The sequence below is a fragment of the Bombina bombina genome, chromosome 6 (genome assembly GCF_027579735.1).
Source record: "Bombina bombina isolate aBomBom1 chromosome 6, aBomBom1.pri, whole genome shotgun sequence".
In the NCBI taxonomy this organism is placed as follows: Eukaryota; Metazoa; Chordata; class Amphibia; order Anura; family Bombinatoridae; genus Bombina; species Bombina bombina.
The window spans coordinates 1,057,613,234-1,057,631,986 of NC_069504.1; the positions used below are offsets into that span (position 1 = coordinate 1,057,613,234).

Sequence of the window (18,753 nt, forward strand, 5' to 3'; positions counted from 1 at the left end):
AAGAAGTCTAAAGCCCATGAAATACAACTGGCAAACCAAGTTAGCAACTCATATAAGAACTATATAAATAACACCAACAGAACTCTCTGGAATAAATATCAGAGGGCCAAACAGGAACGTGACTTCTTTTTTAAAGAAAAACATTACGGGAAGAAACTAGAATCAATGCGAAATACAAAGGACAATTTGGTAAATCGGACAAATTTTTGGCCAGACTGGATAAGGCAAGGAAAAAAAACAATATAATTGAAGCTATTACAGATGGCCAAGAAAGATATACAGATCCCACAAATATAAAAGAAACATTTCTCAAATACTTATGCGGCCAAAGAGATTAACTTTGAAAATAAAAATAACTTTTGGAATAGAATTAAAATTCCCAGAATCTCCTCAGCCTTTCTAGATTCATTAAACACACCTATTACGTTAGAAGAAGTGGCTAAGGCAATAGACTCTGCTAAGACTAATAAAGCTCCCGGACCTGATCAGAGTTCTACAAGATTTTGCAGAATGATATTATAAGTATCTTGGTTAAACTATTTAATGAATATTTCATAGAGAGGAACGAAATGTCTAGGTATTTCTCTGCGTCGGCTGTTACATTAATACTTAAGAACAACAAGAATCCTTTAGAACCAGCATCATATGGACCAATTTCACTCTTAAATGTAGAGTATAAATTACTGCTATAATGGCAAAAAGGCTCAAATTTGGTTTAGAGTAAATAATACATGAGGATCAAACAGGCTTTATGCCTGGGAGATTCGCCATCAAAAATATACGTTGTGTCACTACCATATTAGAATACTTTTGGAATAAAATACAAGAAAGTAAATCCTACATAAAACAAGACTGTGCTTTGTTAACAGCTGACGCAGAGAAAGCCTTCGATTCAGTAACATGGGACCACCTATACACCTCTCTCGATAGATTTGGCTTTAGTGGGAACTTTGTTTCATTGATTAAGTCTATATATAATTCACCAATATCATATATTTTAGTTAACGGTGACTCAACTTCTCGGTTCTATATATATAATGGAACAAGACAGGGATGTCCCTTATCCCCCCTCTTATTCAATATTGCCATAGAGACCCTTGCTATTTTATTAAGGGAAATGGTACAGGGTATAGATCTAGGAGACCAACGTATAGTGCTTTCGCTGTATGCAGACGATTTATTATTGTTTTTAAAAAATACTAAAAGAAATATCCCTATTGTCTTAGACATATTTAAACTTTTCAGCTCCTTCTCTTGATACAAGCTCAATTTGAGTAAGTCTGAAGTTCTTTGGATACATCAAAACAAAGATAGCTGTACGGAGCACCCATTTCAAGAAACTGAGAACATAAAATATCTAGGAATAAATCTACACAGAGATCCCAACACATGGTATAAGATTAATTATACAATCTTTTTCTCGAATACAACCCAGAAACTACAAAGATGGGTGTCATTTCCTATCTCCCTCTCAGCTAAAGTTATGCTAATAAAATCTATTCTTTTTCCCAACTAATATATCTTCTCCAAAATCTCCCCCTGTTTTATCACTAATAAATATATAAAGTTTTTTAACAAAAATTGTACCACTTTTTTATGGAGTGGGAGAAGACATTGTTTATTTCGAACCAAATTACATCAATTACCAGAATATGGAGGTCTTGCCTTCCCTGATATAAAATGGTACAATATTTCAATATTGGCTCGATTCGCTTTTGATTGGATTACAGATACCAATTATTTTATGAATCCGCTAATTGAGAGAAAATTAGTGGCCCCTCTCTCACTCAAAGCTATTATTCATTGCCCGGTGACACAGCTTCCAATAAATATTCAAAACATTTTGGTAATTTGTAATGTTGTCTCAGCCTGGCAAAAACTGTGTTTTGCTCTAGATATAGATTATCGTATATCCTCCTAGCTACCTTTTAGAGGCAACACCCTATTTCCCCCGGGCTTGTCATCTGGAATTTTTATAAACTGGGAAGAGAAAGGGCTAACATATGTATCACAAGTGCTTGATAATTCCTATACAATAAGAACATTTCAATCTATCCTTCAAGAATATAATCTATCAAATAAAAAATTTTATGCATACTTACAATTTAGACATTATGTGAAGGGATTCCAAAATATCAGACAAGATTTCAGACAATTTGGTAAATTAAGGGATTATATTGTCCTTCATAAAAATGGTATACACACCATTTCACTAATATATAATATCTCAATGTCTAAACAGGGACAACTGGGCTTAGAGGCTATAGTCGATATGTGGGGACCCTACTTTCAAGAAATAACTTTAGAAAAATTAAAGCTAGTATCAAACGTGTAAGAGAGGCTCCACGTCCTGTTACCTGGAAAGAATCACATATTAAACTGATCAATAATGCAATATATTACACCAAACACTAGCTAAATGGACAGGTAACAAATCAGGAAACTGTTTTAAATGTAAGGAACCTAACGCTAATCTTCTACATTGTTTTTGGTTATGCCCAACAGTTTTGGCTCAAGGTAATTTACTGGCTTTCCAAGGTCCTCCATGAGAGACTCACTCTAGACATATACCAATTTTTTTTTTAACTACTGAGAATGTTACTAAATTCTCTAAAACTATTGATATACTAATTATGATAGGGCGTAATCAAATTCTCAGGTACTGGAAAAAGAAGATAGTTCCACCAATTACATTATTTAAACAAGCAGTCTATTCACAAGTGATTTTTGAACAACTGAATATCAATTCATTACATCATAATCAGGTTCAAAAATGTTTTAATAAATGGTTCGATATTATCCTAGACCAGACAATTAATATACAGTATACATTAACAAAGACAGATATTCTTGGAAACTTGGTTCTGAGTAATATCTTCCCTCTTGCCTGGTATTAATAGGTCAGGACCATATTATGGATGTAGTGCGGCGAGTTTTTTTTTTTTGTGCTCTGTTTTGTTTTTTAGGTAAATAGGAAAAAATAGCACATGTGTACATAAACAAAAATACGAGATTGTAAAATTGATACAAGAGACAATATTGTTTCAATGTATGCTATAGAATGAATAATGGTATGAGGAAACCAAGTCCCGGTTTTATCTTATCTAATATATACCAGATTGTCTCCTGTTCTAATTTGTCTTTTATGTTTAATTTCTTCTTTTGTTTTTCTGTTCTGTTCAGGGAACTCTGTTAATTGGTAACATTGTTATTGAAATGTGCTCTGTGCTCAGATTTAAATAAATGATGTAAAAAAAAAAGTTACATTAATATAAACTGCAATTATGAGAAGTACAAAAAAACATTTCCTGTAATTTAGCTCTAACATTTTTGGTCAAAAGTGGAAGTGGAAACTCCAGGGACATAAATGTCCAGAAACAACATGATTTAATGTGTTAGAATTTTTTTTTATTGCACTATTGCTTGCAAAGGAGTTAAACACATAGTTAAAGTCAGCTCCAGAGCAGCAGTGCACTACTGAAAGCCAGCTGAACACATCTGGTGAGCTAAAGACAAGAGGCATGTGTAGCCCCAATCACAAGCTAGCTTCCAGTAGGGTATTGCTGCTCCTAGGCCCCCTTAGGTATGCTTCTTAACAAAGAATACCATGAGAACATCGTAAATTTGATAAGAAGCAAAATGAAAAGTCTATTAAAATTGCATGCTCTGTCTGAACCATGAAAGTTACATTTTTAATCATGACCGTTTAACACCATATTCCACATAGTTATTGGTTGAACACTCTAATGGCCCATTTATAACTGTCCCTAATTGGCCTCCGTAGAGAAGAAAACCTAGGTTACAACATGGAGACACCCATCACTATATAGACACTAAAACATTGGACTTTTTTCAATATAATAATAAAAATAATACATTTGCATATTAATTTCAGGCTTATCTTTACTCAGAATACATGATTCTATCTAGCTTTTAGTTAGTGTTCAATGTCCCTTTAAGTTTAATGCTTCACTTCAAGTCCACTAAGGGGCTATTCATGAAGAGGTGAATAGAAGGTGAATAGAAACATTATAATTCCCACCATTAACTATGCTTTATGAAGGGCCAAACCCAGTGAGTATCTCCTGCAAGAAGAGATAAGTTATCCCTGCACAATGCATAGTTTATACTGTGTACGATTCATCTAAAATAGGAGAATTGCAATTTGAAGGGGAATTTTATGCAGCATTAACTATGCAGTGTGCAGGGCTAACACAGCTCTTCTTCCATGAGATACTCACTGGGTTTGGCCCTTCATAATGCATAGTTAATGAAAGATTTCAAATCATCTGCAATTCATCTTTTTGTAAATAGAGCCCATAGTGCAATTAAAATGAACAGTATAAAACCTATGCAAAAGAAGCCTGTGGATGAAAAAGCCAGTCATAGGGCTAGATTTATTAAGCTGCGAATGCAGCAGTTTGGCTCGCCGGAAACAAAATTAAGAAGCAGCGGTCGCAAGAGGTGGCAGACAGTGATCAGGATGATTGACACCCCCTGCTAGCGAGGGGAGCAGGGAGCAGCATTGCACAAGCATTTCACCAGAAATGCTTGTGCAATGTTAAATGCTGACAGCTACAGAGGATCATGTCCGCCCAACAGTTAATAAATCTACCCCATAGGTTTTATCAGCAGATATATTAAAGGGATAATAGAGATGTTAGTATAAATTGTTTAGTTATGTCTAATAAAACACGATTGCAATATACTTCCATTATTTATTTTTCCCCTTTTTCATGTAAATGAGCTATTAAAACTGTGGATTCTCTCTCAGAGCCGTAAATTCACACTCCAGACTTTGTAAGGCTAACCCTGCTACATGTCTTTATCTTACATCTACAGAACAATGCATATTATCTAACACATGTGGTTAGCCTTGTCACCTGCAGACTCAAGACTGGATTGGCTCCTCCAATTATGGCAAGTAATGGGTGGAGCTTGGTTATTGAAAACAATTGTAGAAACAAGATGTTAATTTGTTTTAAAAACATTTAGACTTGGCTGATGTGTTATTTTATAGCAACACAACCATGTCTTGTAATAACAAGGTGTTAACAAAACAAAAATACATAGGGGCCTATTTATCAAATGTCTGTCCGACATGATCCGATCAGCAGGTCATGTCCGACATACATCGTTCTCCGCATTCAGGATTGCACCAGCAGCTCTTGTAAACTGCTGGTGCAACGCCGCCCCCTGCAGATTTGTGGCCAATCGGCCGCCAGCAGGGGGTGTCAATCAACCAGATGGTATTCGATTGAGTTGATTTCACGCGATCTCTGTCTGCCTCCTCAGAGCAGGTGGACAGGGTTATGGAGCAGCGGTCTTTAGACCGCTGCTTCATAACTGATGTTTCTGGCGAGTCTGAAGGCTCGCCAGAAACAAGGCCCTTCAAGCTCCATACGGAGCTTGATAAATGGGCCTCACAGACTGAAGCATTGAACATCCATGCTACTCTCACTACGTCTAAATCTCTCCTACTTTGCAATTAGAGAAGAGACATATTAAAGGGATGTGAAAGTAAAAATTAAAAGTGCAAGAATCAGAGCATGTAATTTTAAGACACTTTTAAAATCACTTCTATTTTCAAATGTGCTTCATTCATTGTTGAAAAAGAATACGCACATTTCCTACACTAGTGGGAGCTGCTGATTGGTGCCTGCACACATTTGTTTCTTGTGATTGACTAACTAATTGTGTTTAGCTTGCTCCCAGCAGTGCAATGCTTTTCCTTCAGCAAAGGATAACAAGATAAAGAAGCAAATTTGATAATAAAAGTAAATTTGAAAGTAGTTAAAAATTGTGGGCGAGATTACAAGTTGAGCGCAAAATATACCTTCTTCAAAAGCGATATTTGCACTCAAATTAGTAATACCAATGCACACAAATGTGCGCTGACCTCACGTTCGCATTACACGGAAGCATTATGCTCACGAGACTGCGCTTACATAGGCTCCAATGGAAGCCTCGTTCTCATGATGTGAAACGCGGCATGAGAACTAGCAGCAATTATAAATATATTATAAATATATATGTATATAAATATATACATATTTTATTTATATGTGTATATACACATATTAACACATAAATATATATGTATATACACATATTAACACATAAATATATCTGTATATACACATATAAACACATAAATATATCTGTATATACACATACTAACACATATATATGTATATACACATACTAACACATAAATATATCTGTATATACACATAGTAACACATAAATATATCTGTATATACACATAGTAACACATAAATATATATGTATATACACATACTAACACATAAATATATCTGTATATACACATAGTAACACATATATATGTATATACACATACTAACACATAAATATATCTGTATATACACATAGTAACACATAAATATATATGTATATACACATAGTAACACATAAATATATCTGTATATACACATATTAACACATAAATATATCTGTATATACACATACTAACACATAAATATATTTGTATATACACATATTAACACATAAATATATCTGTATATACACATATTAACACATAAATATATTTGTATATACACATATTAACACATAAATATATCTGTATATACACATATTAACACATAAATATATCTGTATATACACATAGTAACACATAAATATATCTGTATATACACATATTAACACATAAATATATCTGTATATACACATATTAACACATAAATATATATGTATATACACATAGTAACACATAAATATATCTGTATATACACATACTAACACATAAATATATATGTATATACACATACTAACACATAAATATATCTGTATATACACACATTAACACATAAATATATCTGTATATACACATAGTAACACATAAATATATCTGTATATACACATATTAACACATAAATATATATGTATATACACACATTAACACATAAATATATCTGTATATACACATAGTAACACATAAATATATCTGTATATACACATATTAACACATAAATATATATGTATATACACATAGTAACACATAAATATATCTGTATATACACATACTAACACATAAATATATATGTATATACACATAGTAACACATAAATATATCTGTATATACACATAGTAACACATAAATATATATGTATATACACATATTAACACATAAATATATCTGTATATACACATATTAACACATAAATATATATGTATATACACATCGTAACACATAAATATATCTGTATATACACATACTAACACATAAATATATATGTATATACACATACTAACACATAAATATATCTGTATATACACATACTAACACATAAATATATATGTATATACACATCGTAACACATAAATATATATGTATATACACATACTAACACATAAATATATATGTATATACACATCGTAACACATAAATATATCTGTATATACACATACTAACACATAAATATATCTGTATATACACATACTAACACATAAATATATATGTATATACACATACTAACACATAAATATATCTGTATATACACATAGTAACACATAAATATATCTGTATATACACATAGTAACACATAAATATATCTGTATATACACATATTAACACATAAATATATATGTATATAAGCATTTACATATATATCTATTGGGAACACACAGTCCCCAATGTAAAGACATTTTTCAGTACGGTTTCTTTTTCTTACAAAAAAAAGATGCTAATATGTTTTATTTACTAAAAGGCACTGGACAATTTTTTTGAGGGGCAGTTGGGGCACATTTAAAAAATTAACCAGAGGTCTGACCTCTGGTTAATTTTTTGAGCGCTAATTGCTACCGTGAGCTTGCAGTAGCAATAACCAGACACTTGTAATGGCTGGTTACTTATCGAGCGCCCATAAATACTGCTCCTTTTTGATCATGTTTATATGGATATTAAAGGGACATAAAACTCAAAATTGTTCTTTCATGATTTGGACAGAGTAAACAAATTTCAATTTACTTTTATTATCAAATTTGCTTCATTCTTTTAGTATCCTTTGTTGAAGGAGCAGCAGTGCAATACTGTGATATAGTTGAACACATTAGGTGAGCCAAGTGACTAGAGGCAACCAATCACCAGCTAGCTCACAGAAGTGCATTGCTGCACCTGAGCCTACCTAGGTATGTTTTTCAACAAAATATACCAAGAGAACAAAGCAAATTAGATAATAGAAGTAAATTGGGAAGTTGTTGAAAATTGCATGCTCTGTCTGAATCATGAAAGTTTGGGTTTTATGTCCCTTTAGATGGGCATAGAAATCTAGCTAAATAATGTAGCATGTTCAAAGGGACATTGAAATGCAAAAATAACATTCTCTTGTCCTACTTGGAAGCCAAAAGGATTGCAGCTCCCAAACAGAAAACTATTGGTAAGCCAATCAGGAGTGGCATTCACATGTACCCACCAAAAAACATTAGTTTCCTGCTTGAGAACTGCAATACTTATGACTCCCAAATGGTGCTTTAACTATGTGTTTAACTGATTTTGCATTACAATGCCCCTTTAAAATGAATATGCAGTGGGGACTTAAAAACTCATACTTGCTGTACTCTAAATTTCTTTTTTTATTTTAATTTTTTTTAATTTAAAGGGACATTGAACTCAAAAAATATATTTAATGATTCAGATAGAGCATACAATTTTAACCCCTTAATGACCGAGGACGTGCAGGGTACGTCCTCAAAAAAAAGGCAGTTAATGCCTGAGAACGTACCCTGCACGTCCTCGGTTTGGAAAGCAGCTGGAGGCGATCCTGCTCGCTTCCAGCTGCTTTCCGGTTATTGCAGTGATGCCTCGATATCGAGGCATCCTGCAATAACCATTTGTAGCCATCCGGTGCAGAGAGAGCCACTCTGTGGCCCTCTCTGCACCGGACATCAACGGCTACGTTCGTTGGTGGGTGGGAGCCGGTATGGGAGGTGGGTGGCGGCCATCGATGGCCTTTGTGATGCGGAGGGGGGCGGGATCGGGGGCGGGGACGACCGGGGGGACGCGCACGGACGCGCGCGCGTGCACGGGGAGGCCGGGCGGGCGCGTGCACGGGGAGGGAGCGGGTGGGAACCACTACCTACAGAAAATGTTTATGTTAGAAGTGGGGATCAAAGGGGTTAATATGGTTTTTTTGGTGATCGGTTTGGCTGGTGGGGTATTGGACTGTGGGGGGGAAGCTACACTACAGAAACAAAAAGTAAAACATAAAAAATAAAACATTTTTATTTGCAAACTGGGTACTGGCAGACAGCTGCCAGTACCCAAGATGGCCCCAATAAGGCAGAGGGGGAGGGTTAGGGAGCTATTTTGGGGGGATCAGGGAGGTTGGGGGCTAAGGGGGGACCCTACATAGCAGCATATGTAAATATGCTTAAAAAAATTTTTTTTATTTTTTTTTTATACCTTTTATTTTAGTACTGGCAGACTTTCTGCCAGTACTTAAGATGGCGGGGACAATTGTGGGGTGGGGGAGGGAAGAGTGCTGTTTGGGAGGGATCAGGGGGTGGGATGTGTCAGGTGGGAGTCTGATCTCTACACTAAAGCTAAAATTAACCCTGCAAGCTCCCTACAAACTACCTAATTAACCCCTTCACTGCTGGCCATAATACACATGTGATGCGCAGCAGCATTTAGCGGCCTTATAATTACCAAAAAGCAACGCCAAAGCCATATATGTCTGCTATTTATGAACAAAGGGGATCCCAGAGAAGCATTTAAAACCATTTGTGCCATAATTGCACAAGCTATTTGTAAATAATTTTAGTGAAAAACCTAAAGTTTGAAAAAGTGAACAATTTTTTTTTATTTGATTGCTTTTGGCGGTGAAATGGTGGCATGAAATATACCAAAATGGGCCTAGATCAATACTTGGGGTTGTCTACTACACTACACTAGAGCTAAAATTAACCCTAGAAGCTCCCTACATGCTCCCTAATTAACCCATTCACTGCTGGGCATAATACACGGTTGGTGCGCAGTGGCATTTAGCAGCCTTCTAATTACCAAAAAGCAAAGCCAAAGCCATATATGTCTGCTATTTATGAACAAAGGGGATCCCAGAGAAGCATTTACAACCATTTATTCCATAATTTCATGAGTTGTTTGTAAATAATTTCAGTGAGAAACCTAAAGTTTGTGAAAAAATTTGTGAAAAAGTAAAATAATTTTTTTATTTGATCGCATTCGGCGGTGAAATGGTGCCATGAAATATACCAAAATGGGCCTAGATCAATACTTTGGGATGTCTTCTAAAAAAAAATATATACATGTCAATGGATATTCAGAGATTCCTGAAAGATATTAGTGTCCCAATGTAACTAGCGCTAATTTTGAAAAAAAGTGGTTTGGAAATGGCAAAGTGCTACTTGTACTTATAGCCCTATAACTTGCAAAAAAAGTAAAGAACATGTAAACATTGGGTATTTCTAAACTCAGGACAAAATTTAGAAACTATTTAGCATGGGTGTTTTTTGGTGGTTGTAGATGTGTAACAGATTTTGGGGGTCAAAGTTAGAAAAAGTGTGTTTTTTTCCATTTTTTCCTCATATTTTATAATATTTTTTATAGTAAATTATAAGATATGATGAAAATAATGGTATATTTTGAAAGTCCATTTAATGGCGAGAAAAACGGTATATAATATGTGTGGGTACAGTAAATGAGTAAGAGGAAAATTACAGCTAAACACAAACACCACAAAAATGTAAAAATAGCCTTGGTCCCAAACGGACAGAAAATGGAAAAGTGCTGTGGTCATTAAGGGGTTAAACAACTTTCCAATTTACTTCTATTATCTAATTTGCTTCATTCTCTTCATATCCTTTGCTGAAAAGCATATCTAGATAGGCAATTGGTGGCTGCACATAGATGCCTTGTGTGATTGGCTTACCCATGTGCATTGCTGTTTCTTCAACAAAGGATATCGAAAGAATGACATAAATTAGATAATAGAAGCAAATTTGAATGTTGTTTAAAATTGTATTCTCTATCTGAATCATGAAAGAAAAAAATGTGGGTTTAAAGCACGAAGAGCACAGATGCCTCTGACTCTGGGGCAGATGTGCCTATGGTGCAAAGCATACGTTTCCGTCTGATTAATCTGCTGCAATTTTAAAGACAGACAGACAGACATTGGATTATTATTAGTGCCCCCAAATTCTGTACATGCATCAAAGAAACAGCTACTTTAATGTTCTTTTAACTGACTGGCTCACATGCCTGAATATGGAAATGTAGTACCGTAGTGATAAGGACAGAGTTTTGGATTATATAGAATGGCCACAAATTGCTTTGATACCATATTTACTTTCTTGCAATTCATTCTACATAACAACGAAAATCTATATAGCTAAATGACCGACTTGTTAAACATTTATATTTTAGTGCTGGAAACAAAGCAGAGTTAGGTGTATTTGTCGCTCAAGCACTTTTATTACTATTTTTGTCATACAAAAACTCTGGTCTGTCTTCAGTACCTCAATGACAGCCTATTTTACAGATACATTTGATGGACAATACACAATGCTACACCTAATTGTCAACCCCCTGCTTATCAGTGTGTTTATTGTTAATGATGCTTAAAGTACCGTATTGCAAATGCAATATAACTAATAATAAGACACCCAAATAATTAGTGTATAACTAATAAATGTATAATTGTTATGCAGTTGATACAGTAAAGTAATAATAACAACCTACATAATAACAAAGTACTCATTTAAAGGCATAGGAAAGTCAAAATTATACTTGCATGATTCAGCTAGAGCATGTCATTTTAAGACACTTTCAAATTCACTTCTATTTTCAAATGTGCTTCATTCTCTTAGTATCCCTTGTTAAAAAATAAATATGCACATATCATACACTAGTGGGAGCTGCTGCTAATTGGTGCCTGCACATATTTGTCTCTTGTGATTGGCTAAATAGATATTTTCAGCTTCCTGTCAGTAGTGCAATGCTGTCCCTTCCGCAATGGATAACAAGAGAATAAAGAAAATTTGATAATACAATTAAACTGGAAAGTTGTTTAAAATTGTATGTTCTATCTGAATCATAAAAGAACATTTTGGGGGTTTACTATCCCTTTAATGATGAGCATAATAACAAAGTACTCATTTAATGATCAGCATAATAACAAAGTATTCATTTAATGATCAGCATAATAACAAAGTACTCATTTAATGATCAGCATAATAACAAAGTATTCATTTAATAATCAGCATAATAACAAAGTACTCATTTAATGATCAGCATAATAACAAAGTACTCATTTAATGATCAGCATAATAACAAAGTATTCATTTAATGATCAGCATAATAACAAAGTACTCATTTAATGATCAGCATAATAACAAAGTACTCATTTAATAATCAGCATAATAACAAAGTACTCATTTAATGATCAGCATAATAACAAAGTACTCATTTAATGATCAGCATGTAAAGTAATAACATTTACTGCCCCAGGATTCATTAGAATGTCAGTTGTTTATACTGATGTGTGTTTATACTGATGTGTGTTTATACTGATGTGTGTTTATACTGATGTGTGTTTATACTGAACTAGTGAAGAAACTGTTAAATAATATACCCATGTGACATTTCAGTCAGATTCTCCTTTATCTCCTCTTGTCATGCCCCCTTTCTCCTCATTGTACTCTTATTTCACTTATTGTGGTACTTTTGCATCCTAATTAAGGATACAGCTAGTTCCATAAATCTTGTACAACAGCCACTTGAGAGTGAGCTTCATACCTTATAAAATACAGTTCTTTAGAGAAACCAGAGAGGCAATCTACCTTTACTTTGTCACTTTAGCCATACAGTGAGCGCATTATGTAGCTGGCAGTATTGGCAAGCAAGGGGTTATTTATTGCCTATAGGTAGATGCAGGATTAGCACAGGAATCAGTTTCATGCAAAAAAAGTATAAAAATAACAAACCTGTGTTTTTATTTCAGGCTCAGCTACTTATCCCTTGTGGTCCTTCCTCTCTCTCAGCTTTCAGAAACAGCTGAGCAAGAATATCCCCCCCCCCCCCCTTAAAAAGATCCAAAACAACTACCATCTGCTACCTTCCCCCTTCTGCCCACGTCATTGTGAGGGGCAGAGCTAAGTGATCGTACACACAGCCATGCCCGCCCACAAGCTGTGAAGCAGCTATACAGCTGTAAAGGGAACTTACAGTACCTATGCTGCTCTGTAAATAAAAAACTGACTCCTGGAATAAAAGGGTTACATATTTCTTTGTGTTCTGGTGCAGCACCCTCTATTCTAATAGAAAAACATGTGTGTATTCCAAATAGAGGCGATTGCAAAATAATATATGGTGAATGCAGGGTAATCTGATTTGCATTGGCTGCATTTTATTTTTGAAGGGTGATCCCTGCTAACTTCACTCTCTCCAGAAAAGTTTCTCTTTGCAGCAAACTCTATTACAACTGAGCCCCTTTTTTAGACAATTCCTTGTGGGTAGTAGCCATGGTTTTTCACTTCCCATCCGATGAATTTTAGATAACTGGGCCCTAAAAAAACAGCAGTTGAAAAGGGAAAACAAATAGCTGCGTTAGATGCTAAAACACACTAGTGTTGCAGTAAGTAGTAATACCTTTTGTTGGACTAACAAACAATTTTATAGGACAAGCTAGTGAGTGTTTCCTTTTTTTAAGTCTAAAGCAGTACTGATCTATGTATAACAACGTCTTCCCTTTTTTGTGTGTTCAGAATCCTATATCACTTTCTTTCCTTTTAAAGGGACATTATACATCAGATTTTTCTTTGCATAAATGTTTTGTAGATTATCTATTTATATAACTCATACAGTTTGTTTGTTTTCTAAATGGATAGTTTTGCTTATTTTTTAAATAACATTGCTCTGATTTTCAGACTCCTAAGATGTTTTAGTAACCTTTTAACAGAGCTAAACTGGAAGCATCTAGGTAAATGTTTAAACGGTTTTATACTGGATTCTTATATCAGTATCTGTGCATATTATTATTTATAGTAGTGTCTATTACATGCAGTTATATGAAATTGGTGTATACTGTCCCTTTATCCATTCTGTGTTCAAGTTAGAATCTGTAAATTCTAATCAATGTGATCATTGTTGCTTCAGAGCCAAAGAAGATGAGAGCTCTTGAAAACTCATTTGTTAAAATCATTGTTGGTCCAATAAAAGGTATTACTACTCGTTTTGTAATACTATGGTTATGTTTTTCTATCTCCTTTTGTGGTGTAAGCATTCGAAAATGTTCTAAAGTAGCAAAATAAATATACTGGGCTTTGTCATGACAACATCAACAAGTAAATTAGTAGATAAGTGTTTTATCTCCAGAGAGTCAGATTTACACTATTTTTCTTTTATAAAAGGAGTGCCCATGTATAGTTGATAAAGGCCACAAAAAGGGCATAAGCTCAAGATTTGTCTGTACTTAAATTATTCAAGTTTAGTTAATTTCTGGTTTAGAACTTCACACCTCTAAAGTTATGCCAAAAAATAGTGAATCTAGGTCAGTGACAAACCTGCCAACACTGAAGCCGTATTTGGTGTATCTGATCACATCACATTAAAGGGTCAGTATATTTACCTTATAATCCAAATTTCTCATTTGGGTATTTTATCTATTTTGAAAGTTGTGTCAGCAAAGTGAGAATAAACAATTCCTATCTCTTCATGAATTCATTTACTCTGCTCTGTTGCTGCTTTAAGTGAATGTAAATTTTGATGATAAAGTGCCCGGTTTTTAAAAATCCGATTAAAAACAGGGGCACTTTAATTAATCAAAATTTACATTTCAATCTTGTTGTTAAAATACTTACCTTTTTAATCTTGACAGCCGCTCCAGCGATTCCCTCGGTCGTCTCAAGCATCTTCATACGTCAGAAATGACGGATCGGTCATCCTCCAATCACGGTTTCCCCCCCCCCCCGGGGAATCAGTGTCTGATTCAAAGCTGCTTTGCGACGGGCAGAGGAAACGATGCAGCGGCTGTCAAGATTAAAAGGTAAGTATTTTCACAACATTAGTGAAATGTACATTTTGATGAATTAAAGTGCCCCTGTTTTTAATCGAATTTTTAAAAGCCCGGCACTTTATCATCAAAATTTACATTCACTTTAAGAATCATGTCTTGTATTAAATTATGTTTTAACCTAGAAAATGTTGCTTTTTCTTAGCCATGTTTTGAATACCATTTTTCATGCTGATAAAATAATATTACAAATAAATATGTTTTTTTTACATCACCTGTGAGTAGTACTATATCCTCAGTTTCTGAAAATCTGCCTGATCCAATGTTCCATCACTGTAAAATTAAACATAATAGTAATGGCACAGGTATTACATTCAAGGTTTTAGAACATATAGACTGTAGGGTGAATAATCACCTATTAAAGTTAAGACTAGCTGAAACTAAATGGATACATCTTCTGGATAGTATGTAACCAAAAGTTCTAAATATCGATATAGATCTTCAAGCATTCATGGCATAGTCATCATACGTTAAGTAGTGTAGAAGTAGTATTAATGGGATTATAACCAAATACATTAGGGTTTTTAGATCTTTTTTAGCTTTTTTAGTTTTTTTACAATTCATTAGGTTCTTAATATAGAAGACTTTGTTCTAGGTGATATTTTAATGCACTCATGAATAATGTACATGTACAGAGGCCGATTTACCAAATGTCTGTCGGACCTGATCCGACAGTGCGGATCAGGTCCGACAGACATCACTGAATGTGGAGAACAATACGTATTCAGCATTGCACCAGCAGCTCACAAGAGCTGCTGGTGCAACGCTGCCCCCTGCAGGCAGCAGGGGGTGTCAATCAACCCGATCGTACTCGATCGGGTTGAATTCTGGCGATTCCTGTCCGCCTCATCAGAGCAGGTGGATAGGGTTATGGAGCAGCAGTCTTTAGACCGCTGCTCAATAACTTGTGTTTCTGGCGAGTCTGAAGACTCGCCAGAAACACGGGCCCTCAAGCTCCATCCAGAGCTTAATAAATGGGCCTCATAGTATCAGATCAGAAAAGTCTATGTTATTATTAAGAATGTATATATGATTATACGCTGCTTTATTCTAATATGGGATTTTTATGTTTGTTTTATTTGTGTTCGTTTTTATATGGCATTTTTTGATATAGTGTTGTTTTTAAATTGATGCAAGGATTATTAGGTATGTTACATTGTATTAGCTAAGTATCTAGCCCATAATTAAGGACACATTATTAGCTGTATTATACAACGACGATTCAGATACAATGAACAATTGCTGTAATCTCATTAGCAGCATACGTTACAAGTCAGGGATGGATCCAAAACAAGCCCGGTAAATTTAAACCCCAATTGGAACTGATTTACCTATACACCAATATACTGTTGAAAAAGTCTGATGAAATGCGTCCAGTGAAATATCTGCTGACAGTGTGCTATAACCGGCTTTGCCAACTCGAGTTCACGGAGGACCAATCTGTCTAGAGGGAGGTGACTATAGCAGTTCCCCACAAAGATCTGACAGGTTGCCGTACGACCTACAGACTGGGAGTCTGACCTGAACATCAGTGTGGCAGGAGTAGTTATCTCAAGGCTCATTTTTCTTTTGTCTCTTGTAAGTGTATTACATGTAGTCAGGCGTTTGACTGAAATAAATTGATACAGTGAATCGTGGTTGCGCTTGTCTCTCTTTTATCTTTGCTTGCAGGGGGTGTCAATCAACCCAATCATATATGATCGGGCGGTTTGCTCTCCGCCACCTCAGAGACGGTGGATGAGTTAAGGAGCAGCGGTCTTAAGAAGGTGAGTTTCCTGGTGCTACTGGACCTCAGCGCATCCTTCGACACAATAGACCACAAGACCCTGCTCATTTGTCTCACAGAAGTAGCCGGAGTCACAGACTTGGATCTACCCTGGTTTGCATCCTTCTTAGAGAACCGTTCCCAGAAAGTGAAATTAGGCGCCTTCACCTCAGAAGCATGTAAAATCACATGCAGAGTCCCTCAAGGATAACTCCTGTCACCTGTGCTCTTCAATATCTACCTCCACCCACTCCTCAAAATCATCAGCAACCAGAACCTGCTCTATCACTCCTACGTCGATGACACTTAACTCTACCTGCGCATAACCAACAAGAAAGACCAATACCATGTCCTGGAAAACTGCCTCTCATTGATCGACAAGTGGATGACCGAGAGCTCCCTCAAACTCAACGGATCCAAAACAGAACTCCTCTTTCTCCATGCAAACCGTAACACACACCACAGCATAACATCCAACCCACCTACCATCCTCGGACAAACCATCACCCCCAGCGCCAAAGCCAAAAGCCTTGGAGTCATCTTTGACTCAGACATGACAATGGTCGCACAAATAGGATCAGTAGTCACCACCTTCTTTGCCTACTACATCGACTAATCCCCTTCATCCCTGAAGGAGACACCGCAGCTGTAGTTGGAACAATCATCAACTCCCAACTTAACTACGCAAACTCCCTCTACTTAGGACTCCCCAAATACCAAATCTCACAACTGCAAGTCATCCAGAACACAGCCACCAGACTGGTAACTGGGAAAAAACCCTGGGAATTGATCACCCCGTCCCTGAAGGCACTCCATTGGGTCCCATGAAGGATTATGTTACATTCAAGACTCTCTGCCTTATCCACAAATGTACACAAGGAAAAGCCCCAAAATACCTCTGCAACAAAATAAAGCACTACACCCCAAGTTGCCCCCTCCGGTCAGCCAACCAGAACCTCCTCCACATACCCAAGACCCACTACAAATCAAAAGGTGAATGAAGATTTGCAGTCCAAGGACCCCGGCTATGGAATGTGCTACCCGCGGACATCTGCTCAGAAGAAAACTATCTAGCCTTAGGGAAGAAGCTCAAGAACCACCTTTTCTGAAGACTCGGGCCGCTTCTGGCTGAAAAGCGCCTTGAGGCAATTTAGTTTGCGGGGTAGTGCTATACAAGTTTCTCATTCATTCATTTATATGTGAATAAGGAAAGAAAATAATTGGGTTTCATATCCCTTTAACTGCAATTATTTTGTAACATCTGTACAAATATTTTTTTATTTAATACTGAATGTGTTTTATACTTGAAGTTCAAGCTAAAAAGCCTAGCCACGCCCTTGGACTGACCTTATTCACCCCAAAACAACACAGCCCACTTTATACCTAGCTCTGTCTACAGAATACCAATGACTCTGCCTCATCCAATTTAAAAGTATCACACAGATTTTTATATTGAAGGATTTCATTTAATTTAGCATTTTAATATTGTTCAGCCATTTGCCATTTTAATGATTTAAAAAAATAAATAAAAATAAAATGCAGTTCCCTAAATGCTTTGAAATCATGAAAACATGTATATGTGGGTGCAGCCAGCTGATTTTGTGAGTTGTAACAATAAACTATGGGCCTATTTATCAAGTTCTGTATGGAGCTTGAAGCCCCGTGTTTCTGGCGAGCCGCTGCTCTATAACCTGTCCGCCTGCTCTGAGGAGGCAGACAACAATCACCAGAAATCAACCCGATCGAATACGATTGGGTTGATTGACACCCCCTGCTAGTGGCCAAGTGGCCGCGAATCTGCAGGGGGCGGCGTTGCACCAGCAATTCACAAGAACTGCTGGTGCAACGCTGAATGCGGAGAGCATAATGCTGTCTGCATTCAGCAATGTCTGTCGGACATGATCCACTGATCGGATCATG

At 35.9% G+C, this 18,753-nt stretch overlaps 1 protein-coding gene across 2 annotated transcripts in view; it reads right to left on the minus strand.

The window, feature by feature from the left end:
* ADA2 (adenosine deaminase 2) overlaps positions 1–13,067 on the minus strand; it is a 295,590-nt gene extending 282,523 nt beyond the window's left edge. The window contains exon 1 of one of the 2 annotated variants that reach the window (XM_053718860.1): positions 12,982–13,067. The gene's annotated coding sequence lies outside the window, so the exon portion shown is untranslated. The remainder of the gene's footprint in view (positions 1–12,981) is intronic. The other variant, XM_053718863.1, reaches the window with a different exon arrangement.
* Between the last annotated feature and the right edge of the window lie 5,686 nt (positions 13,068–18,753).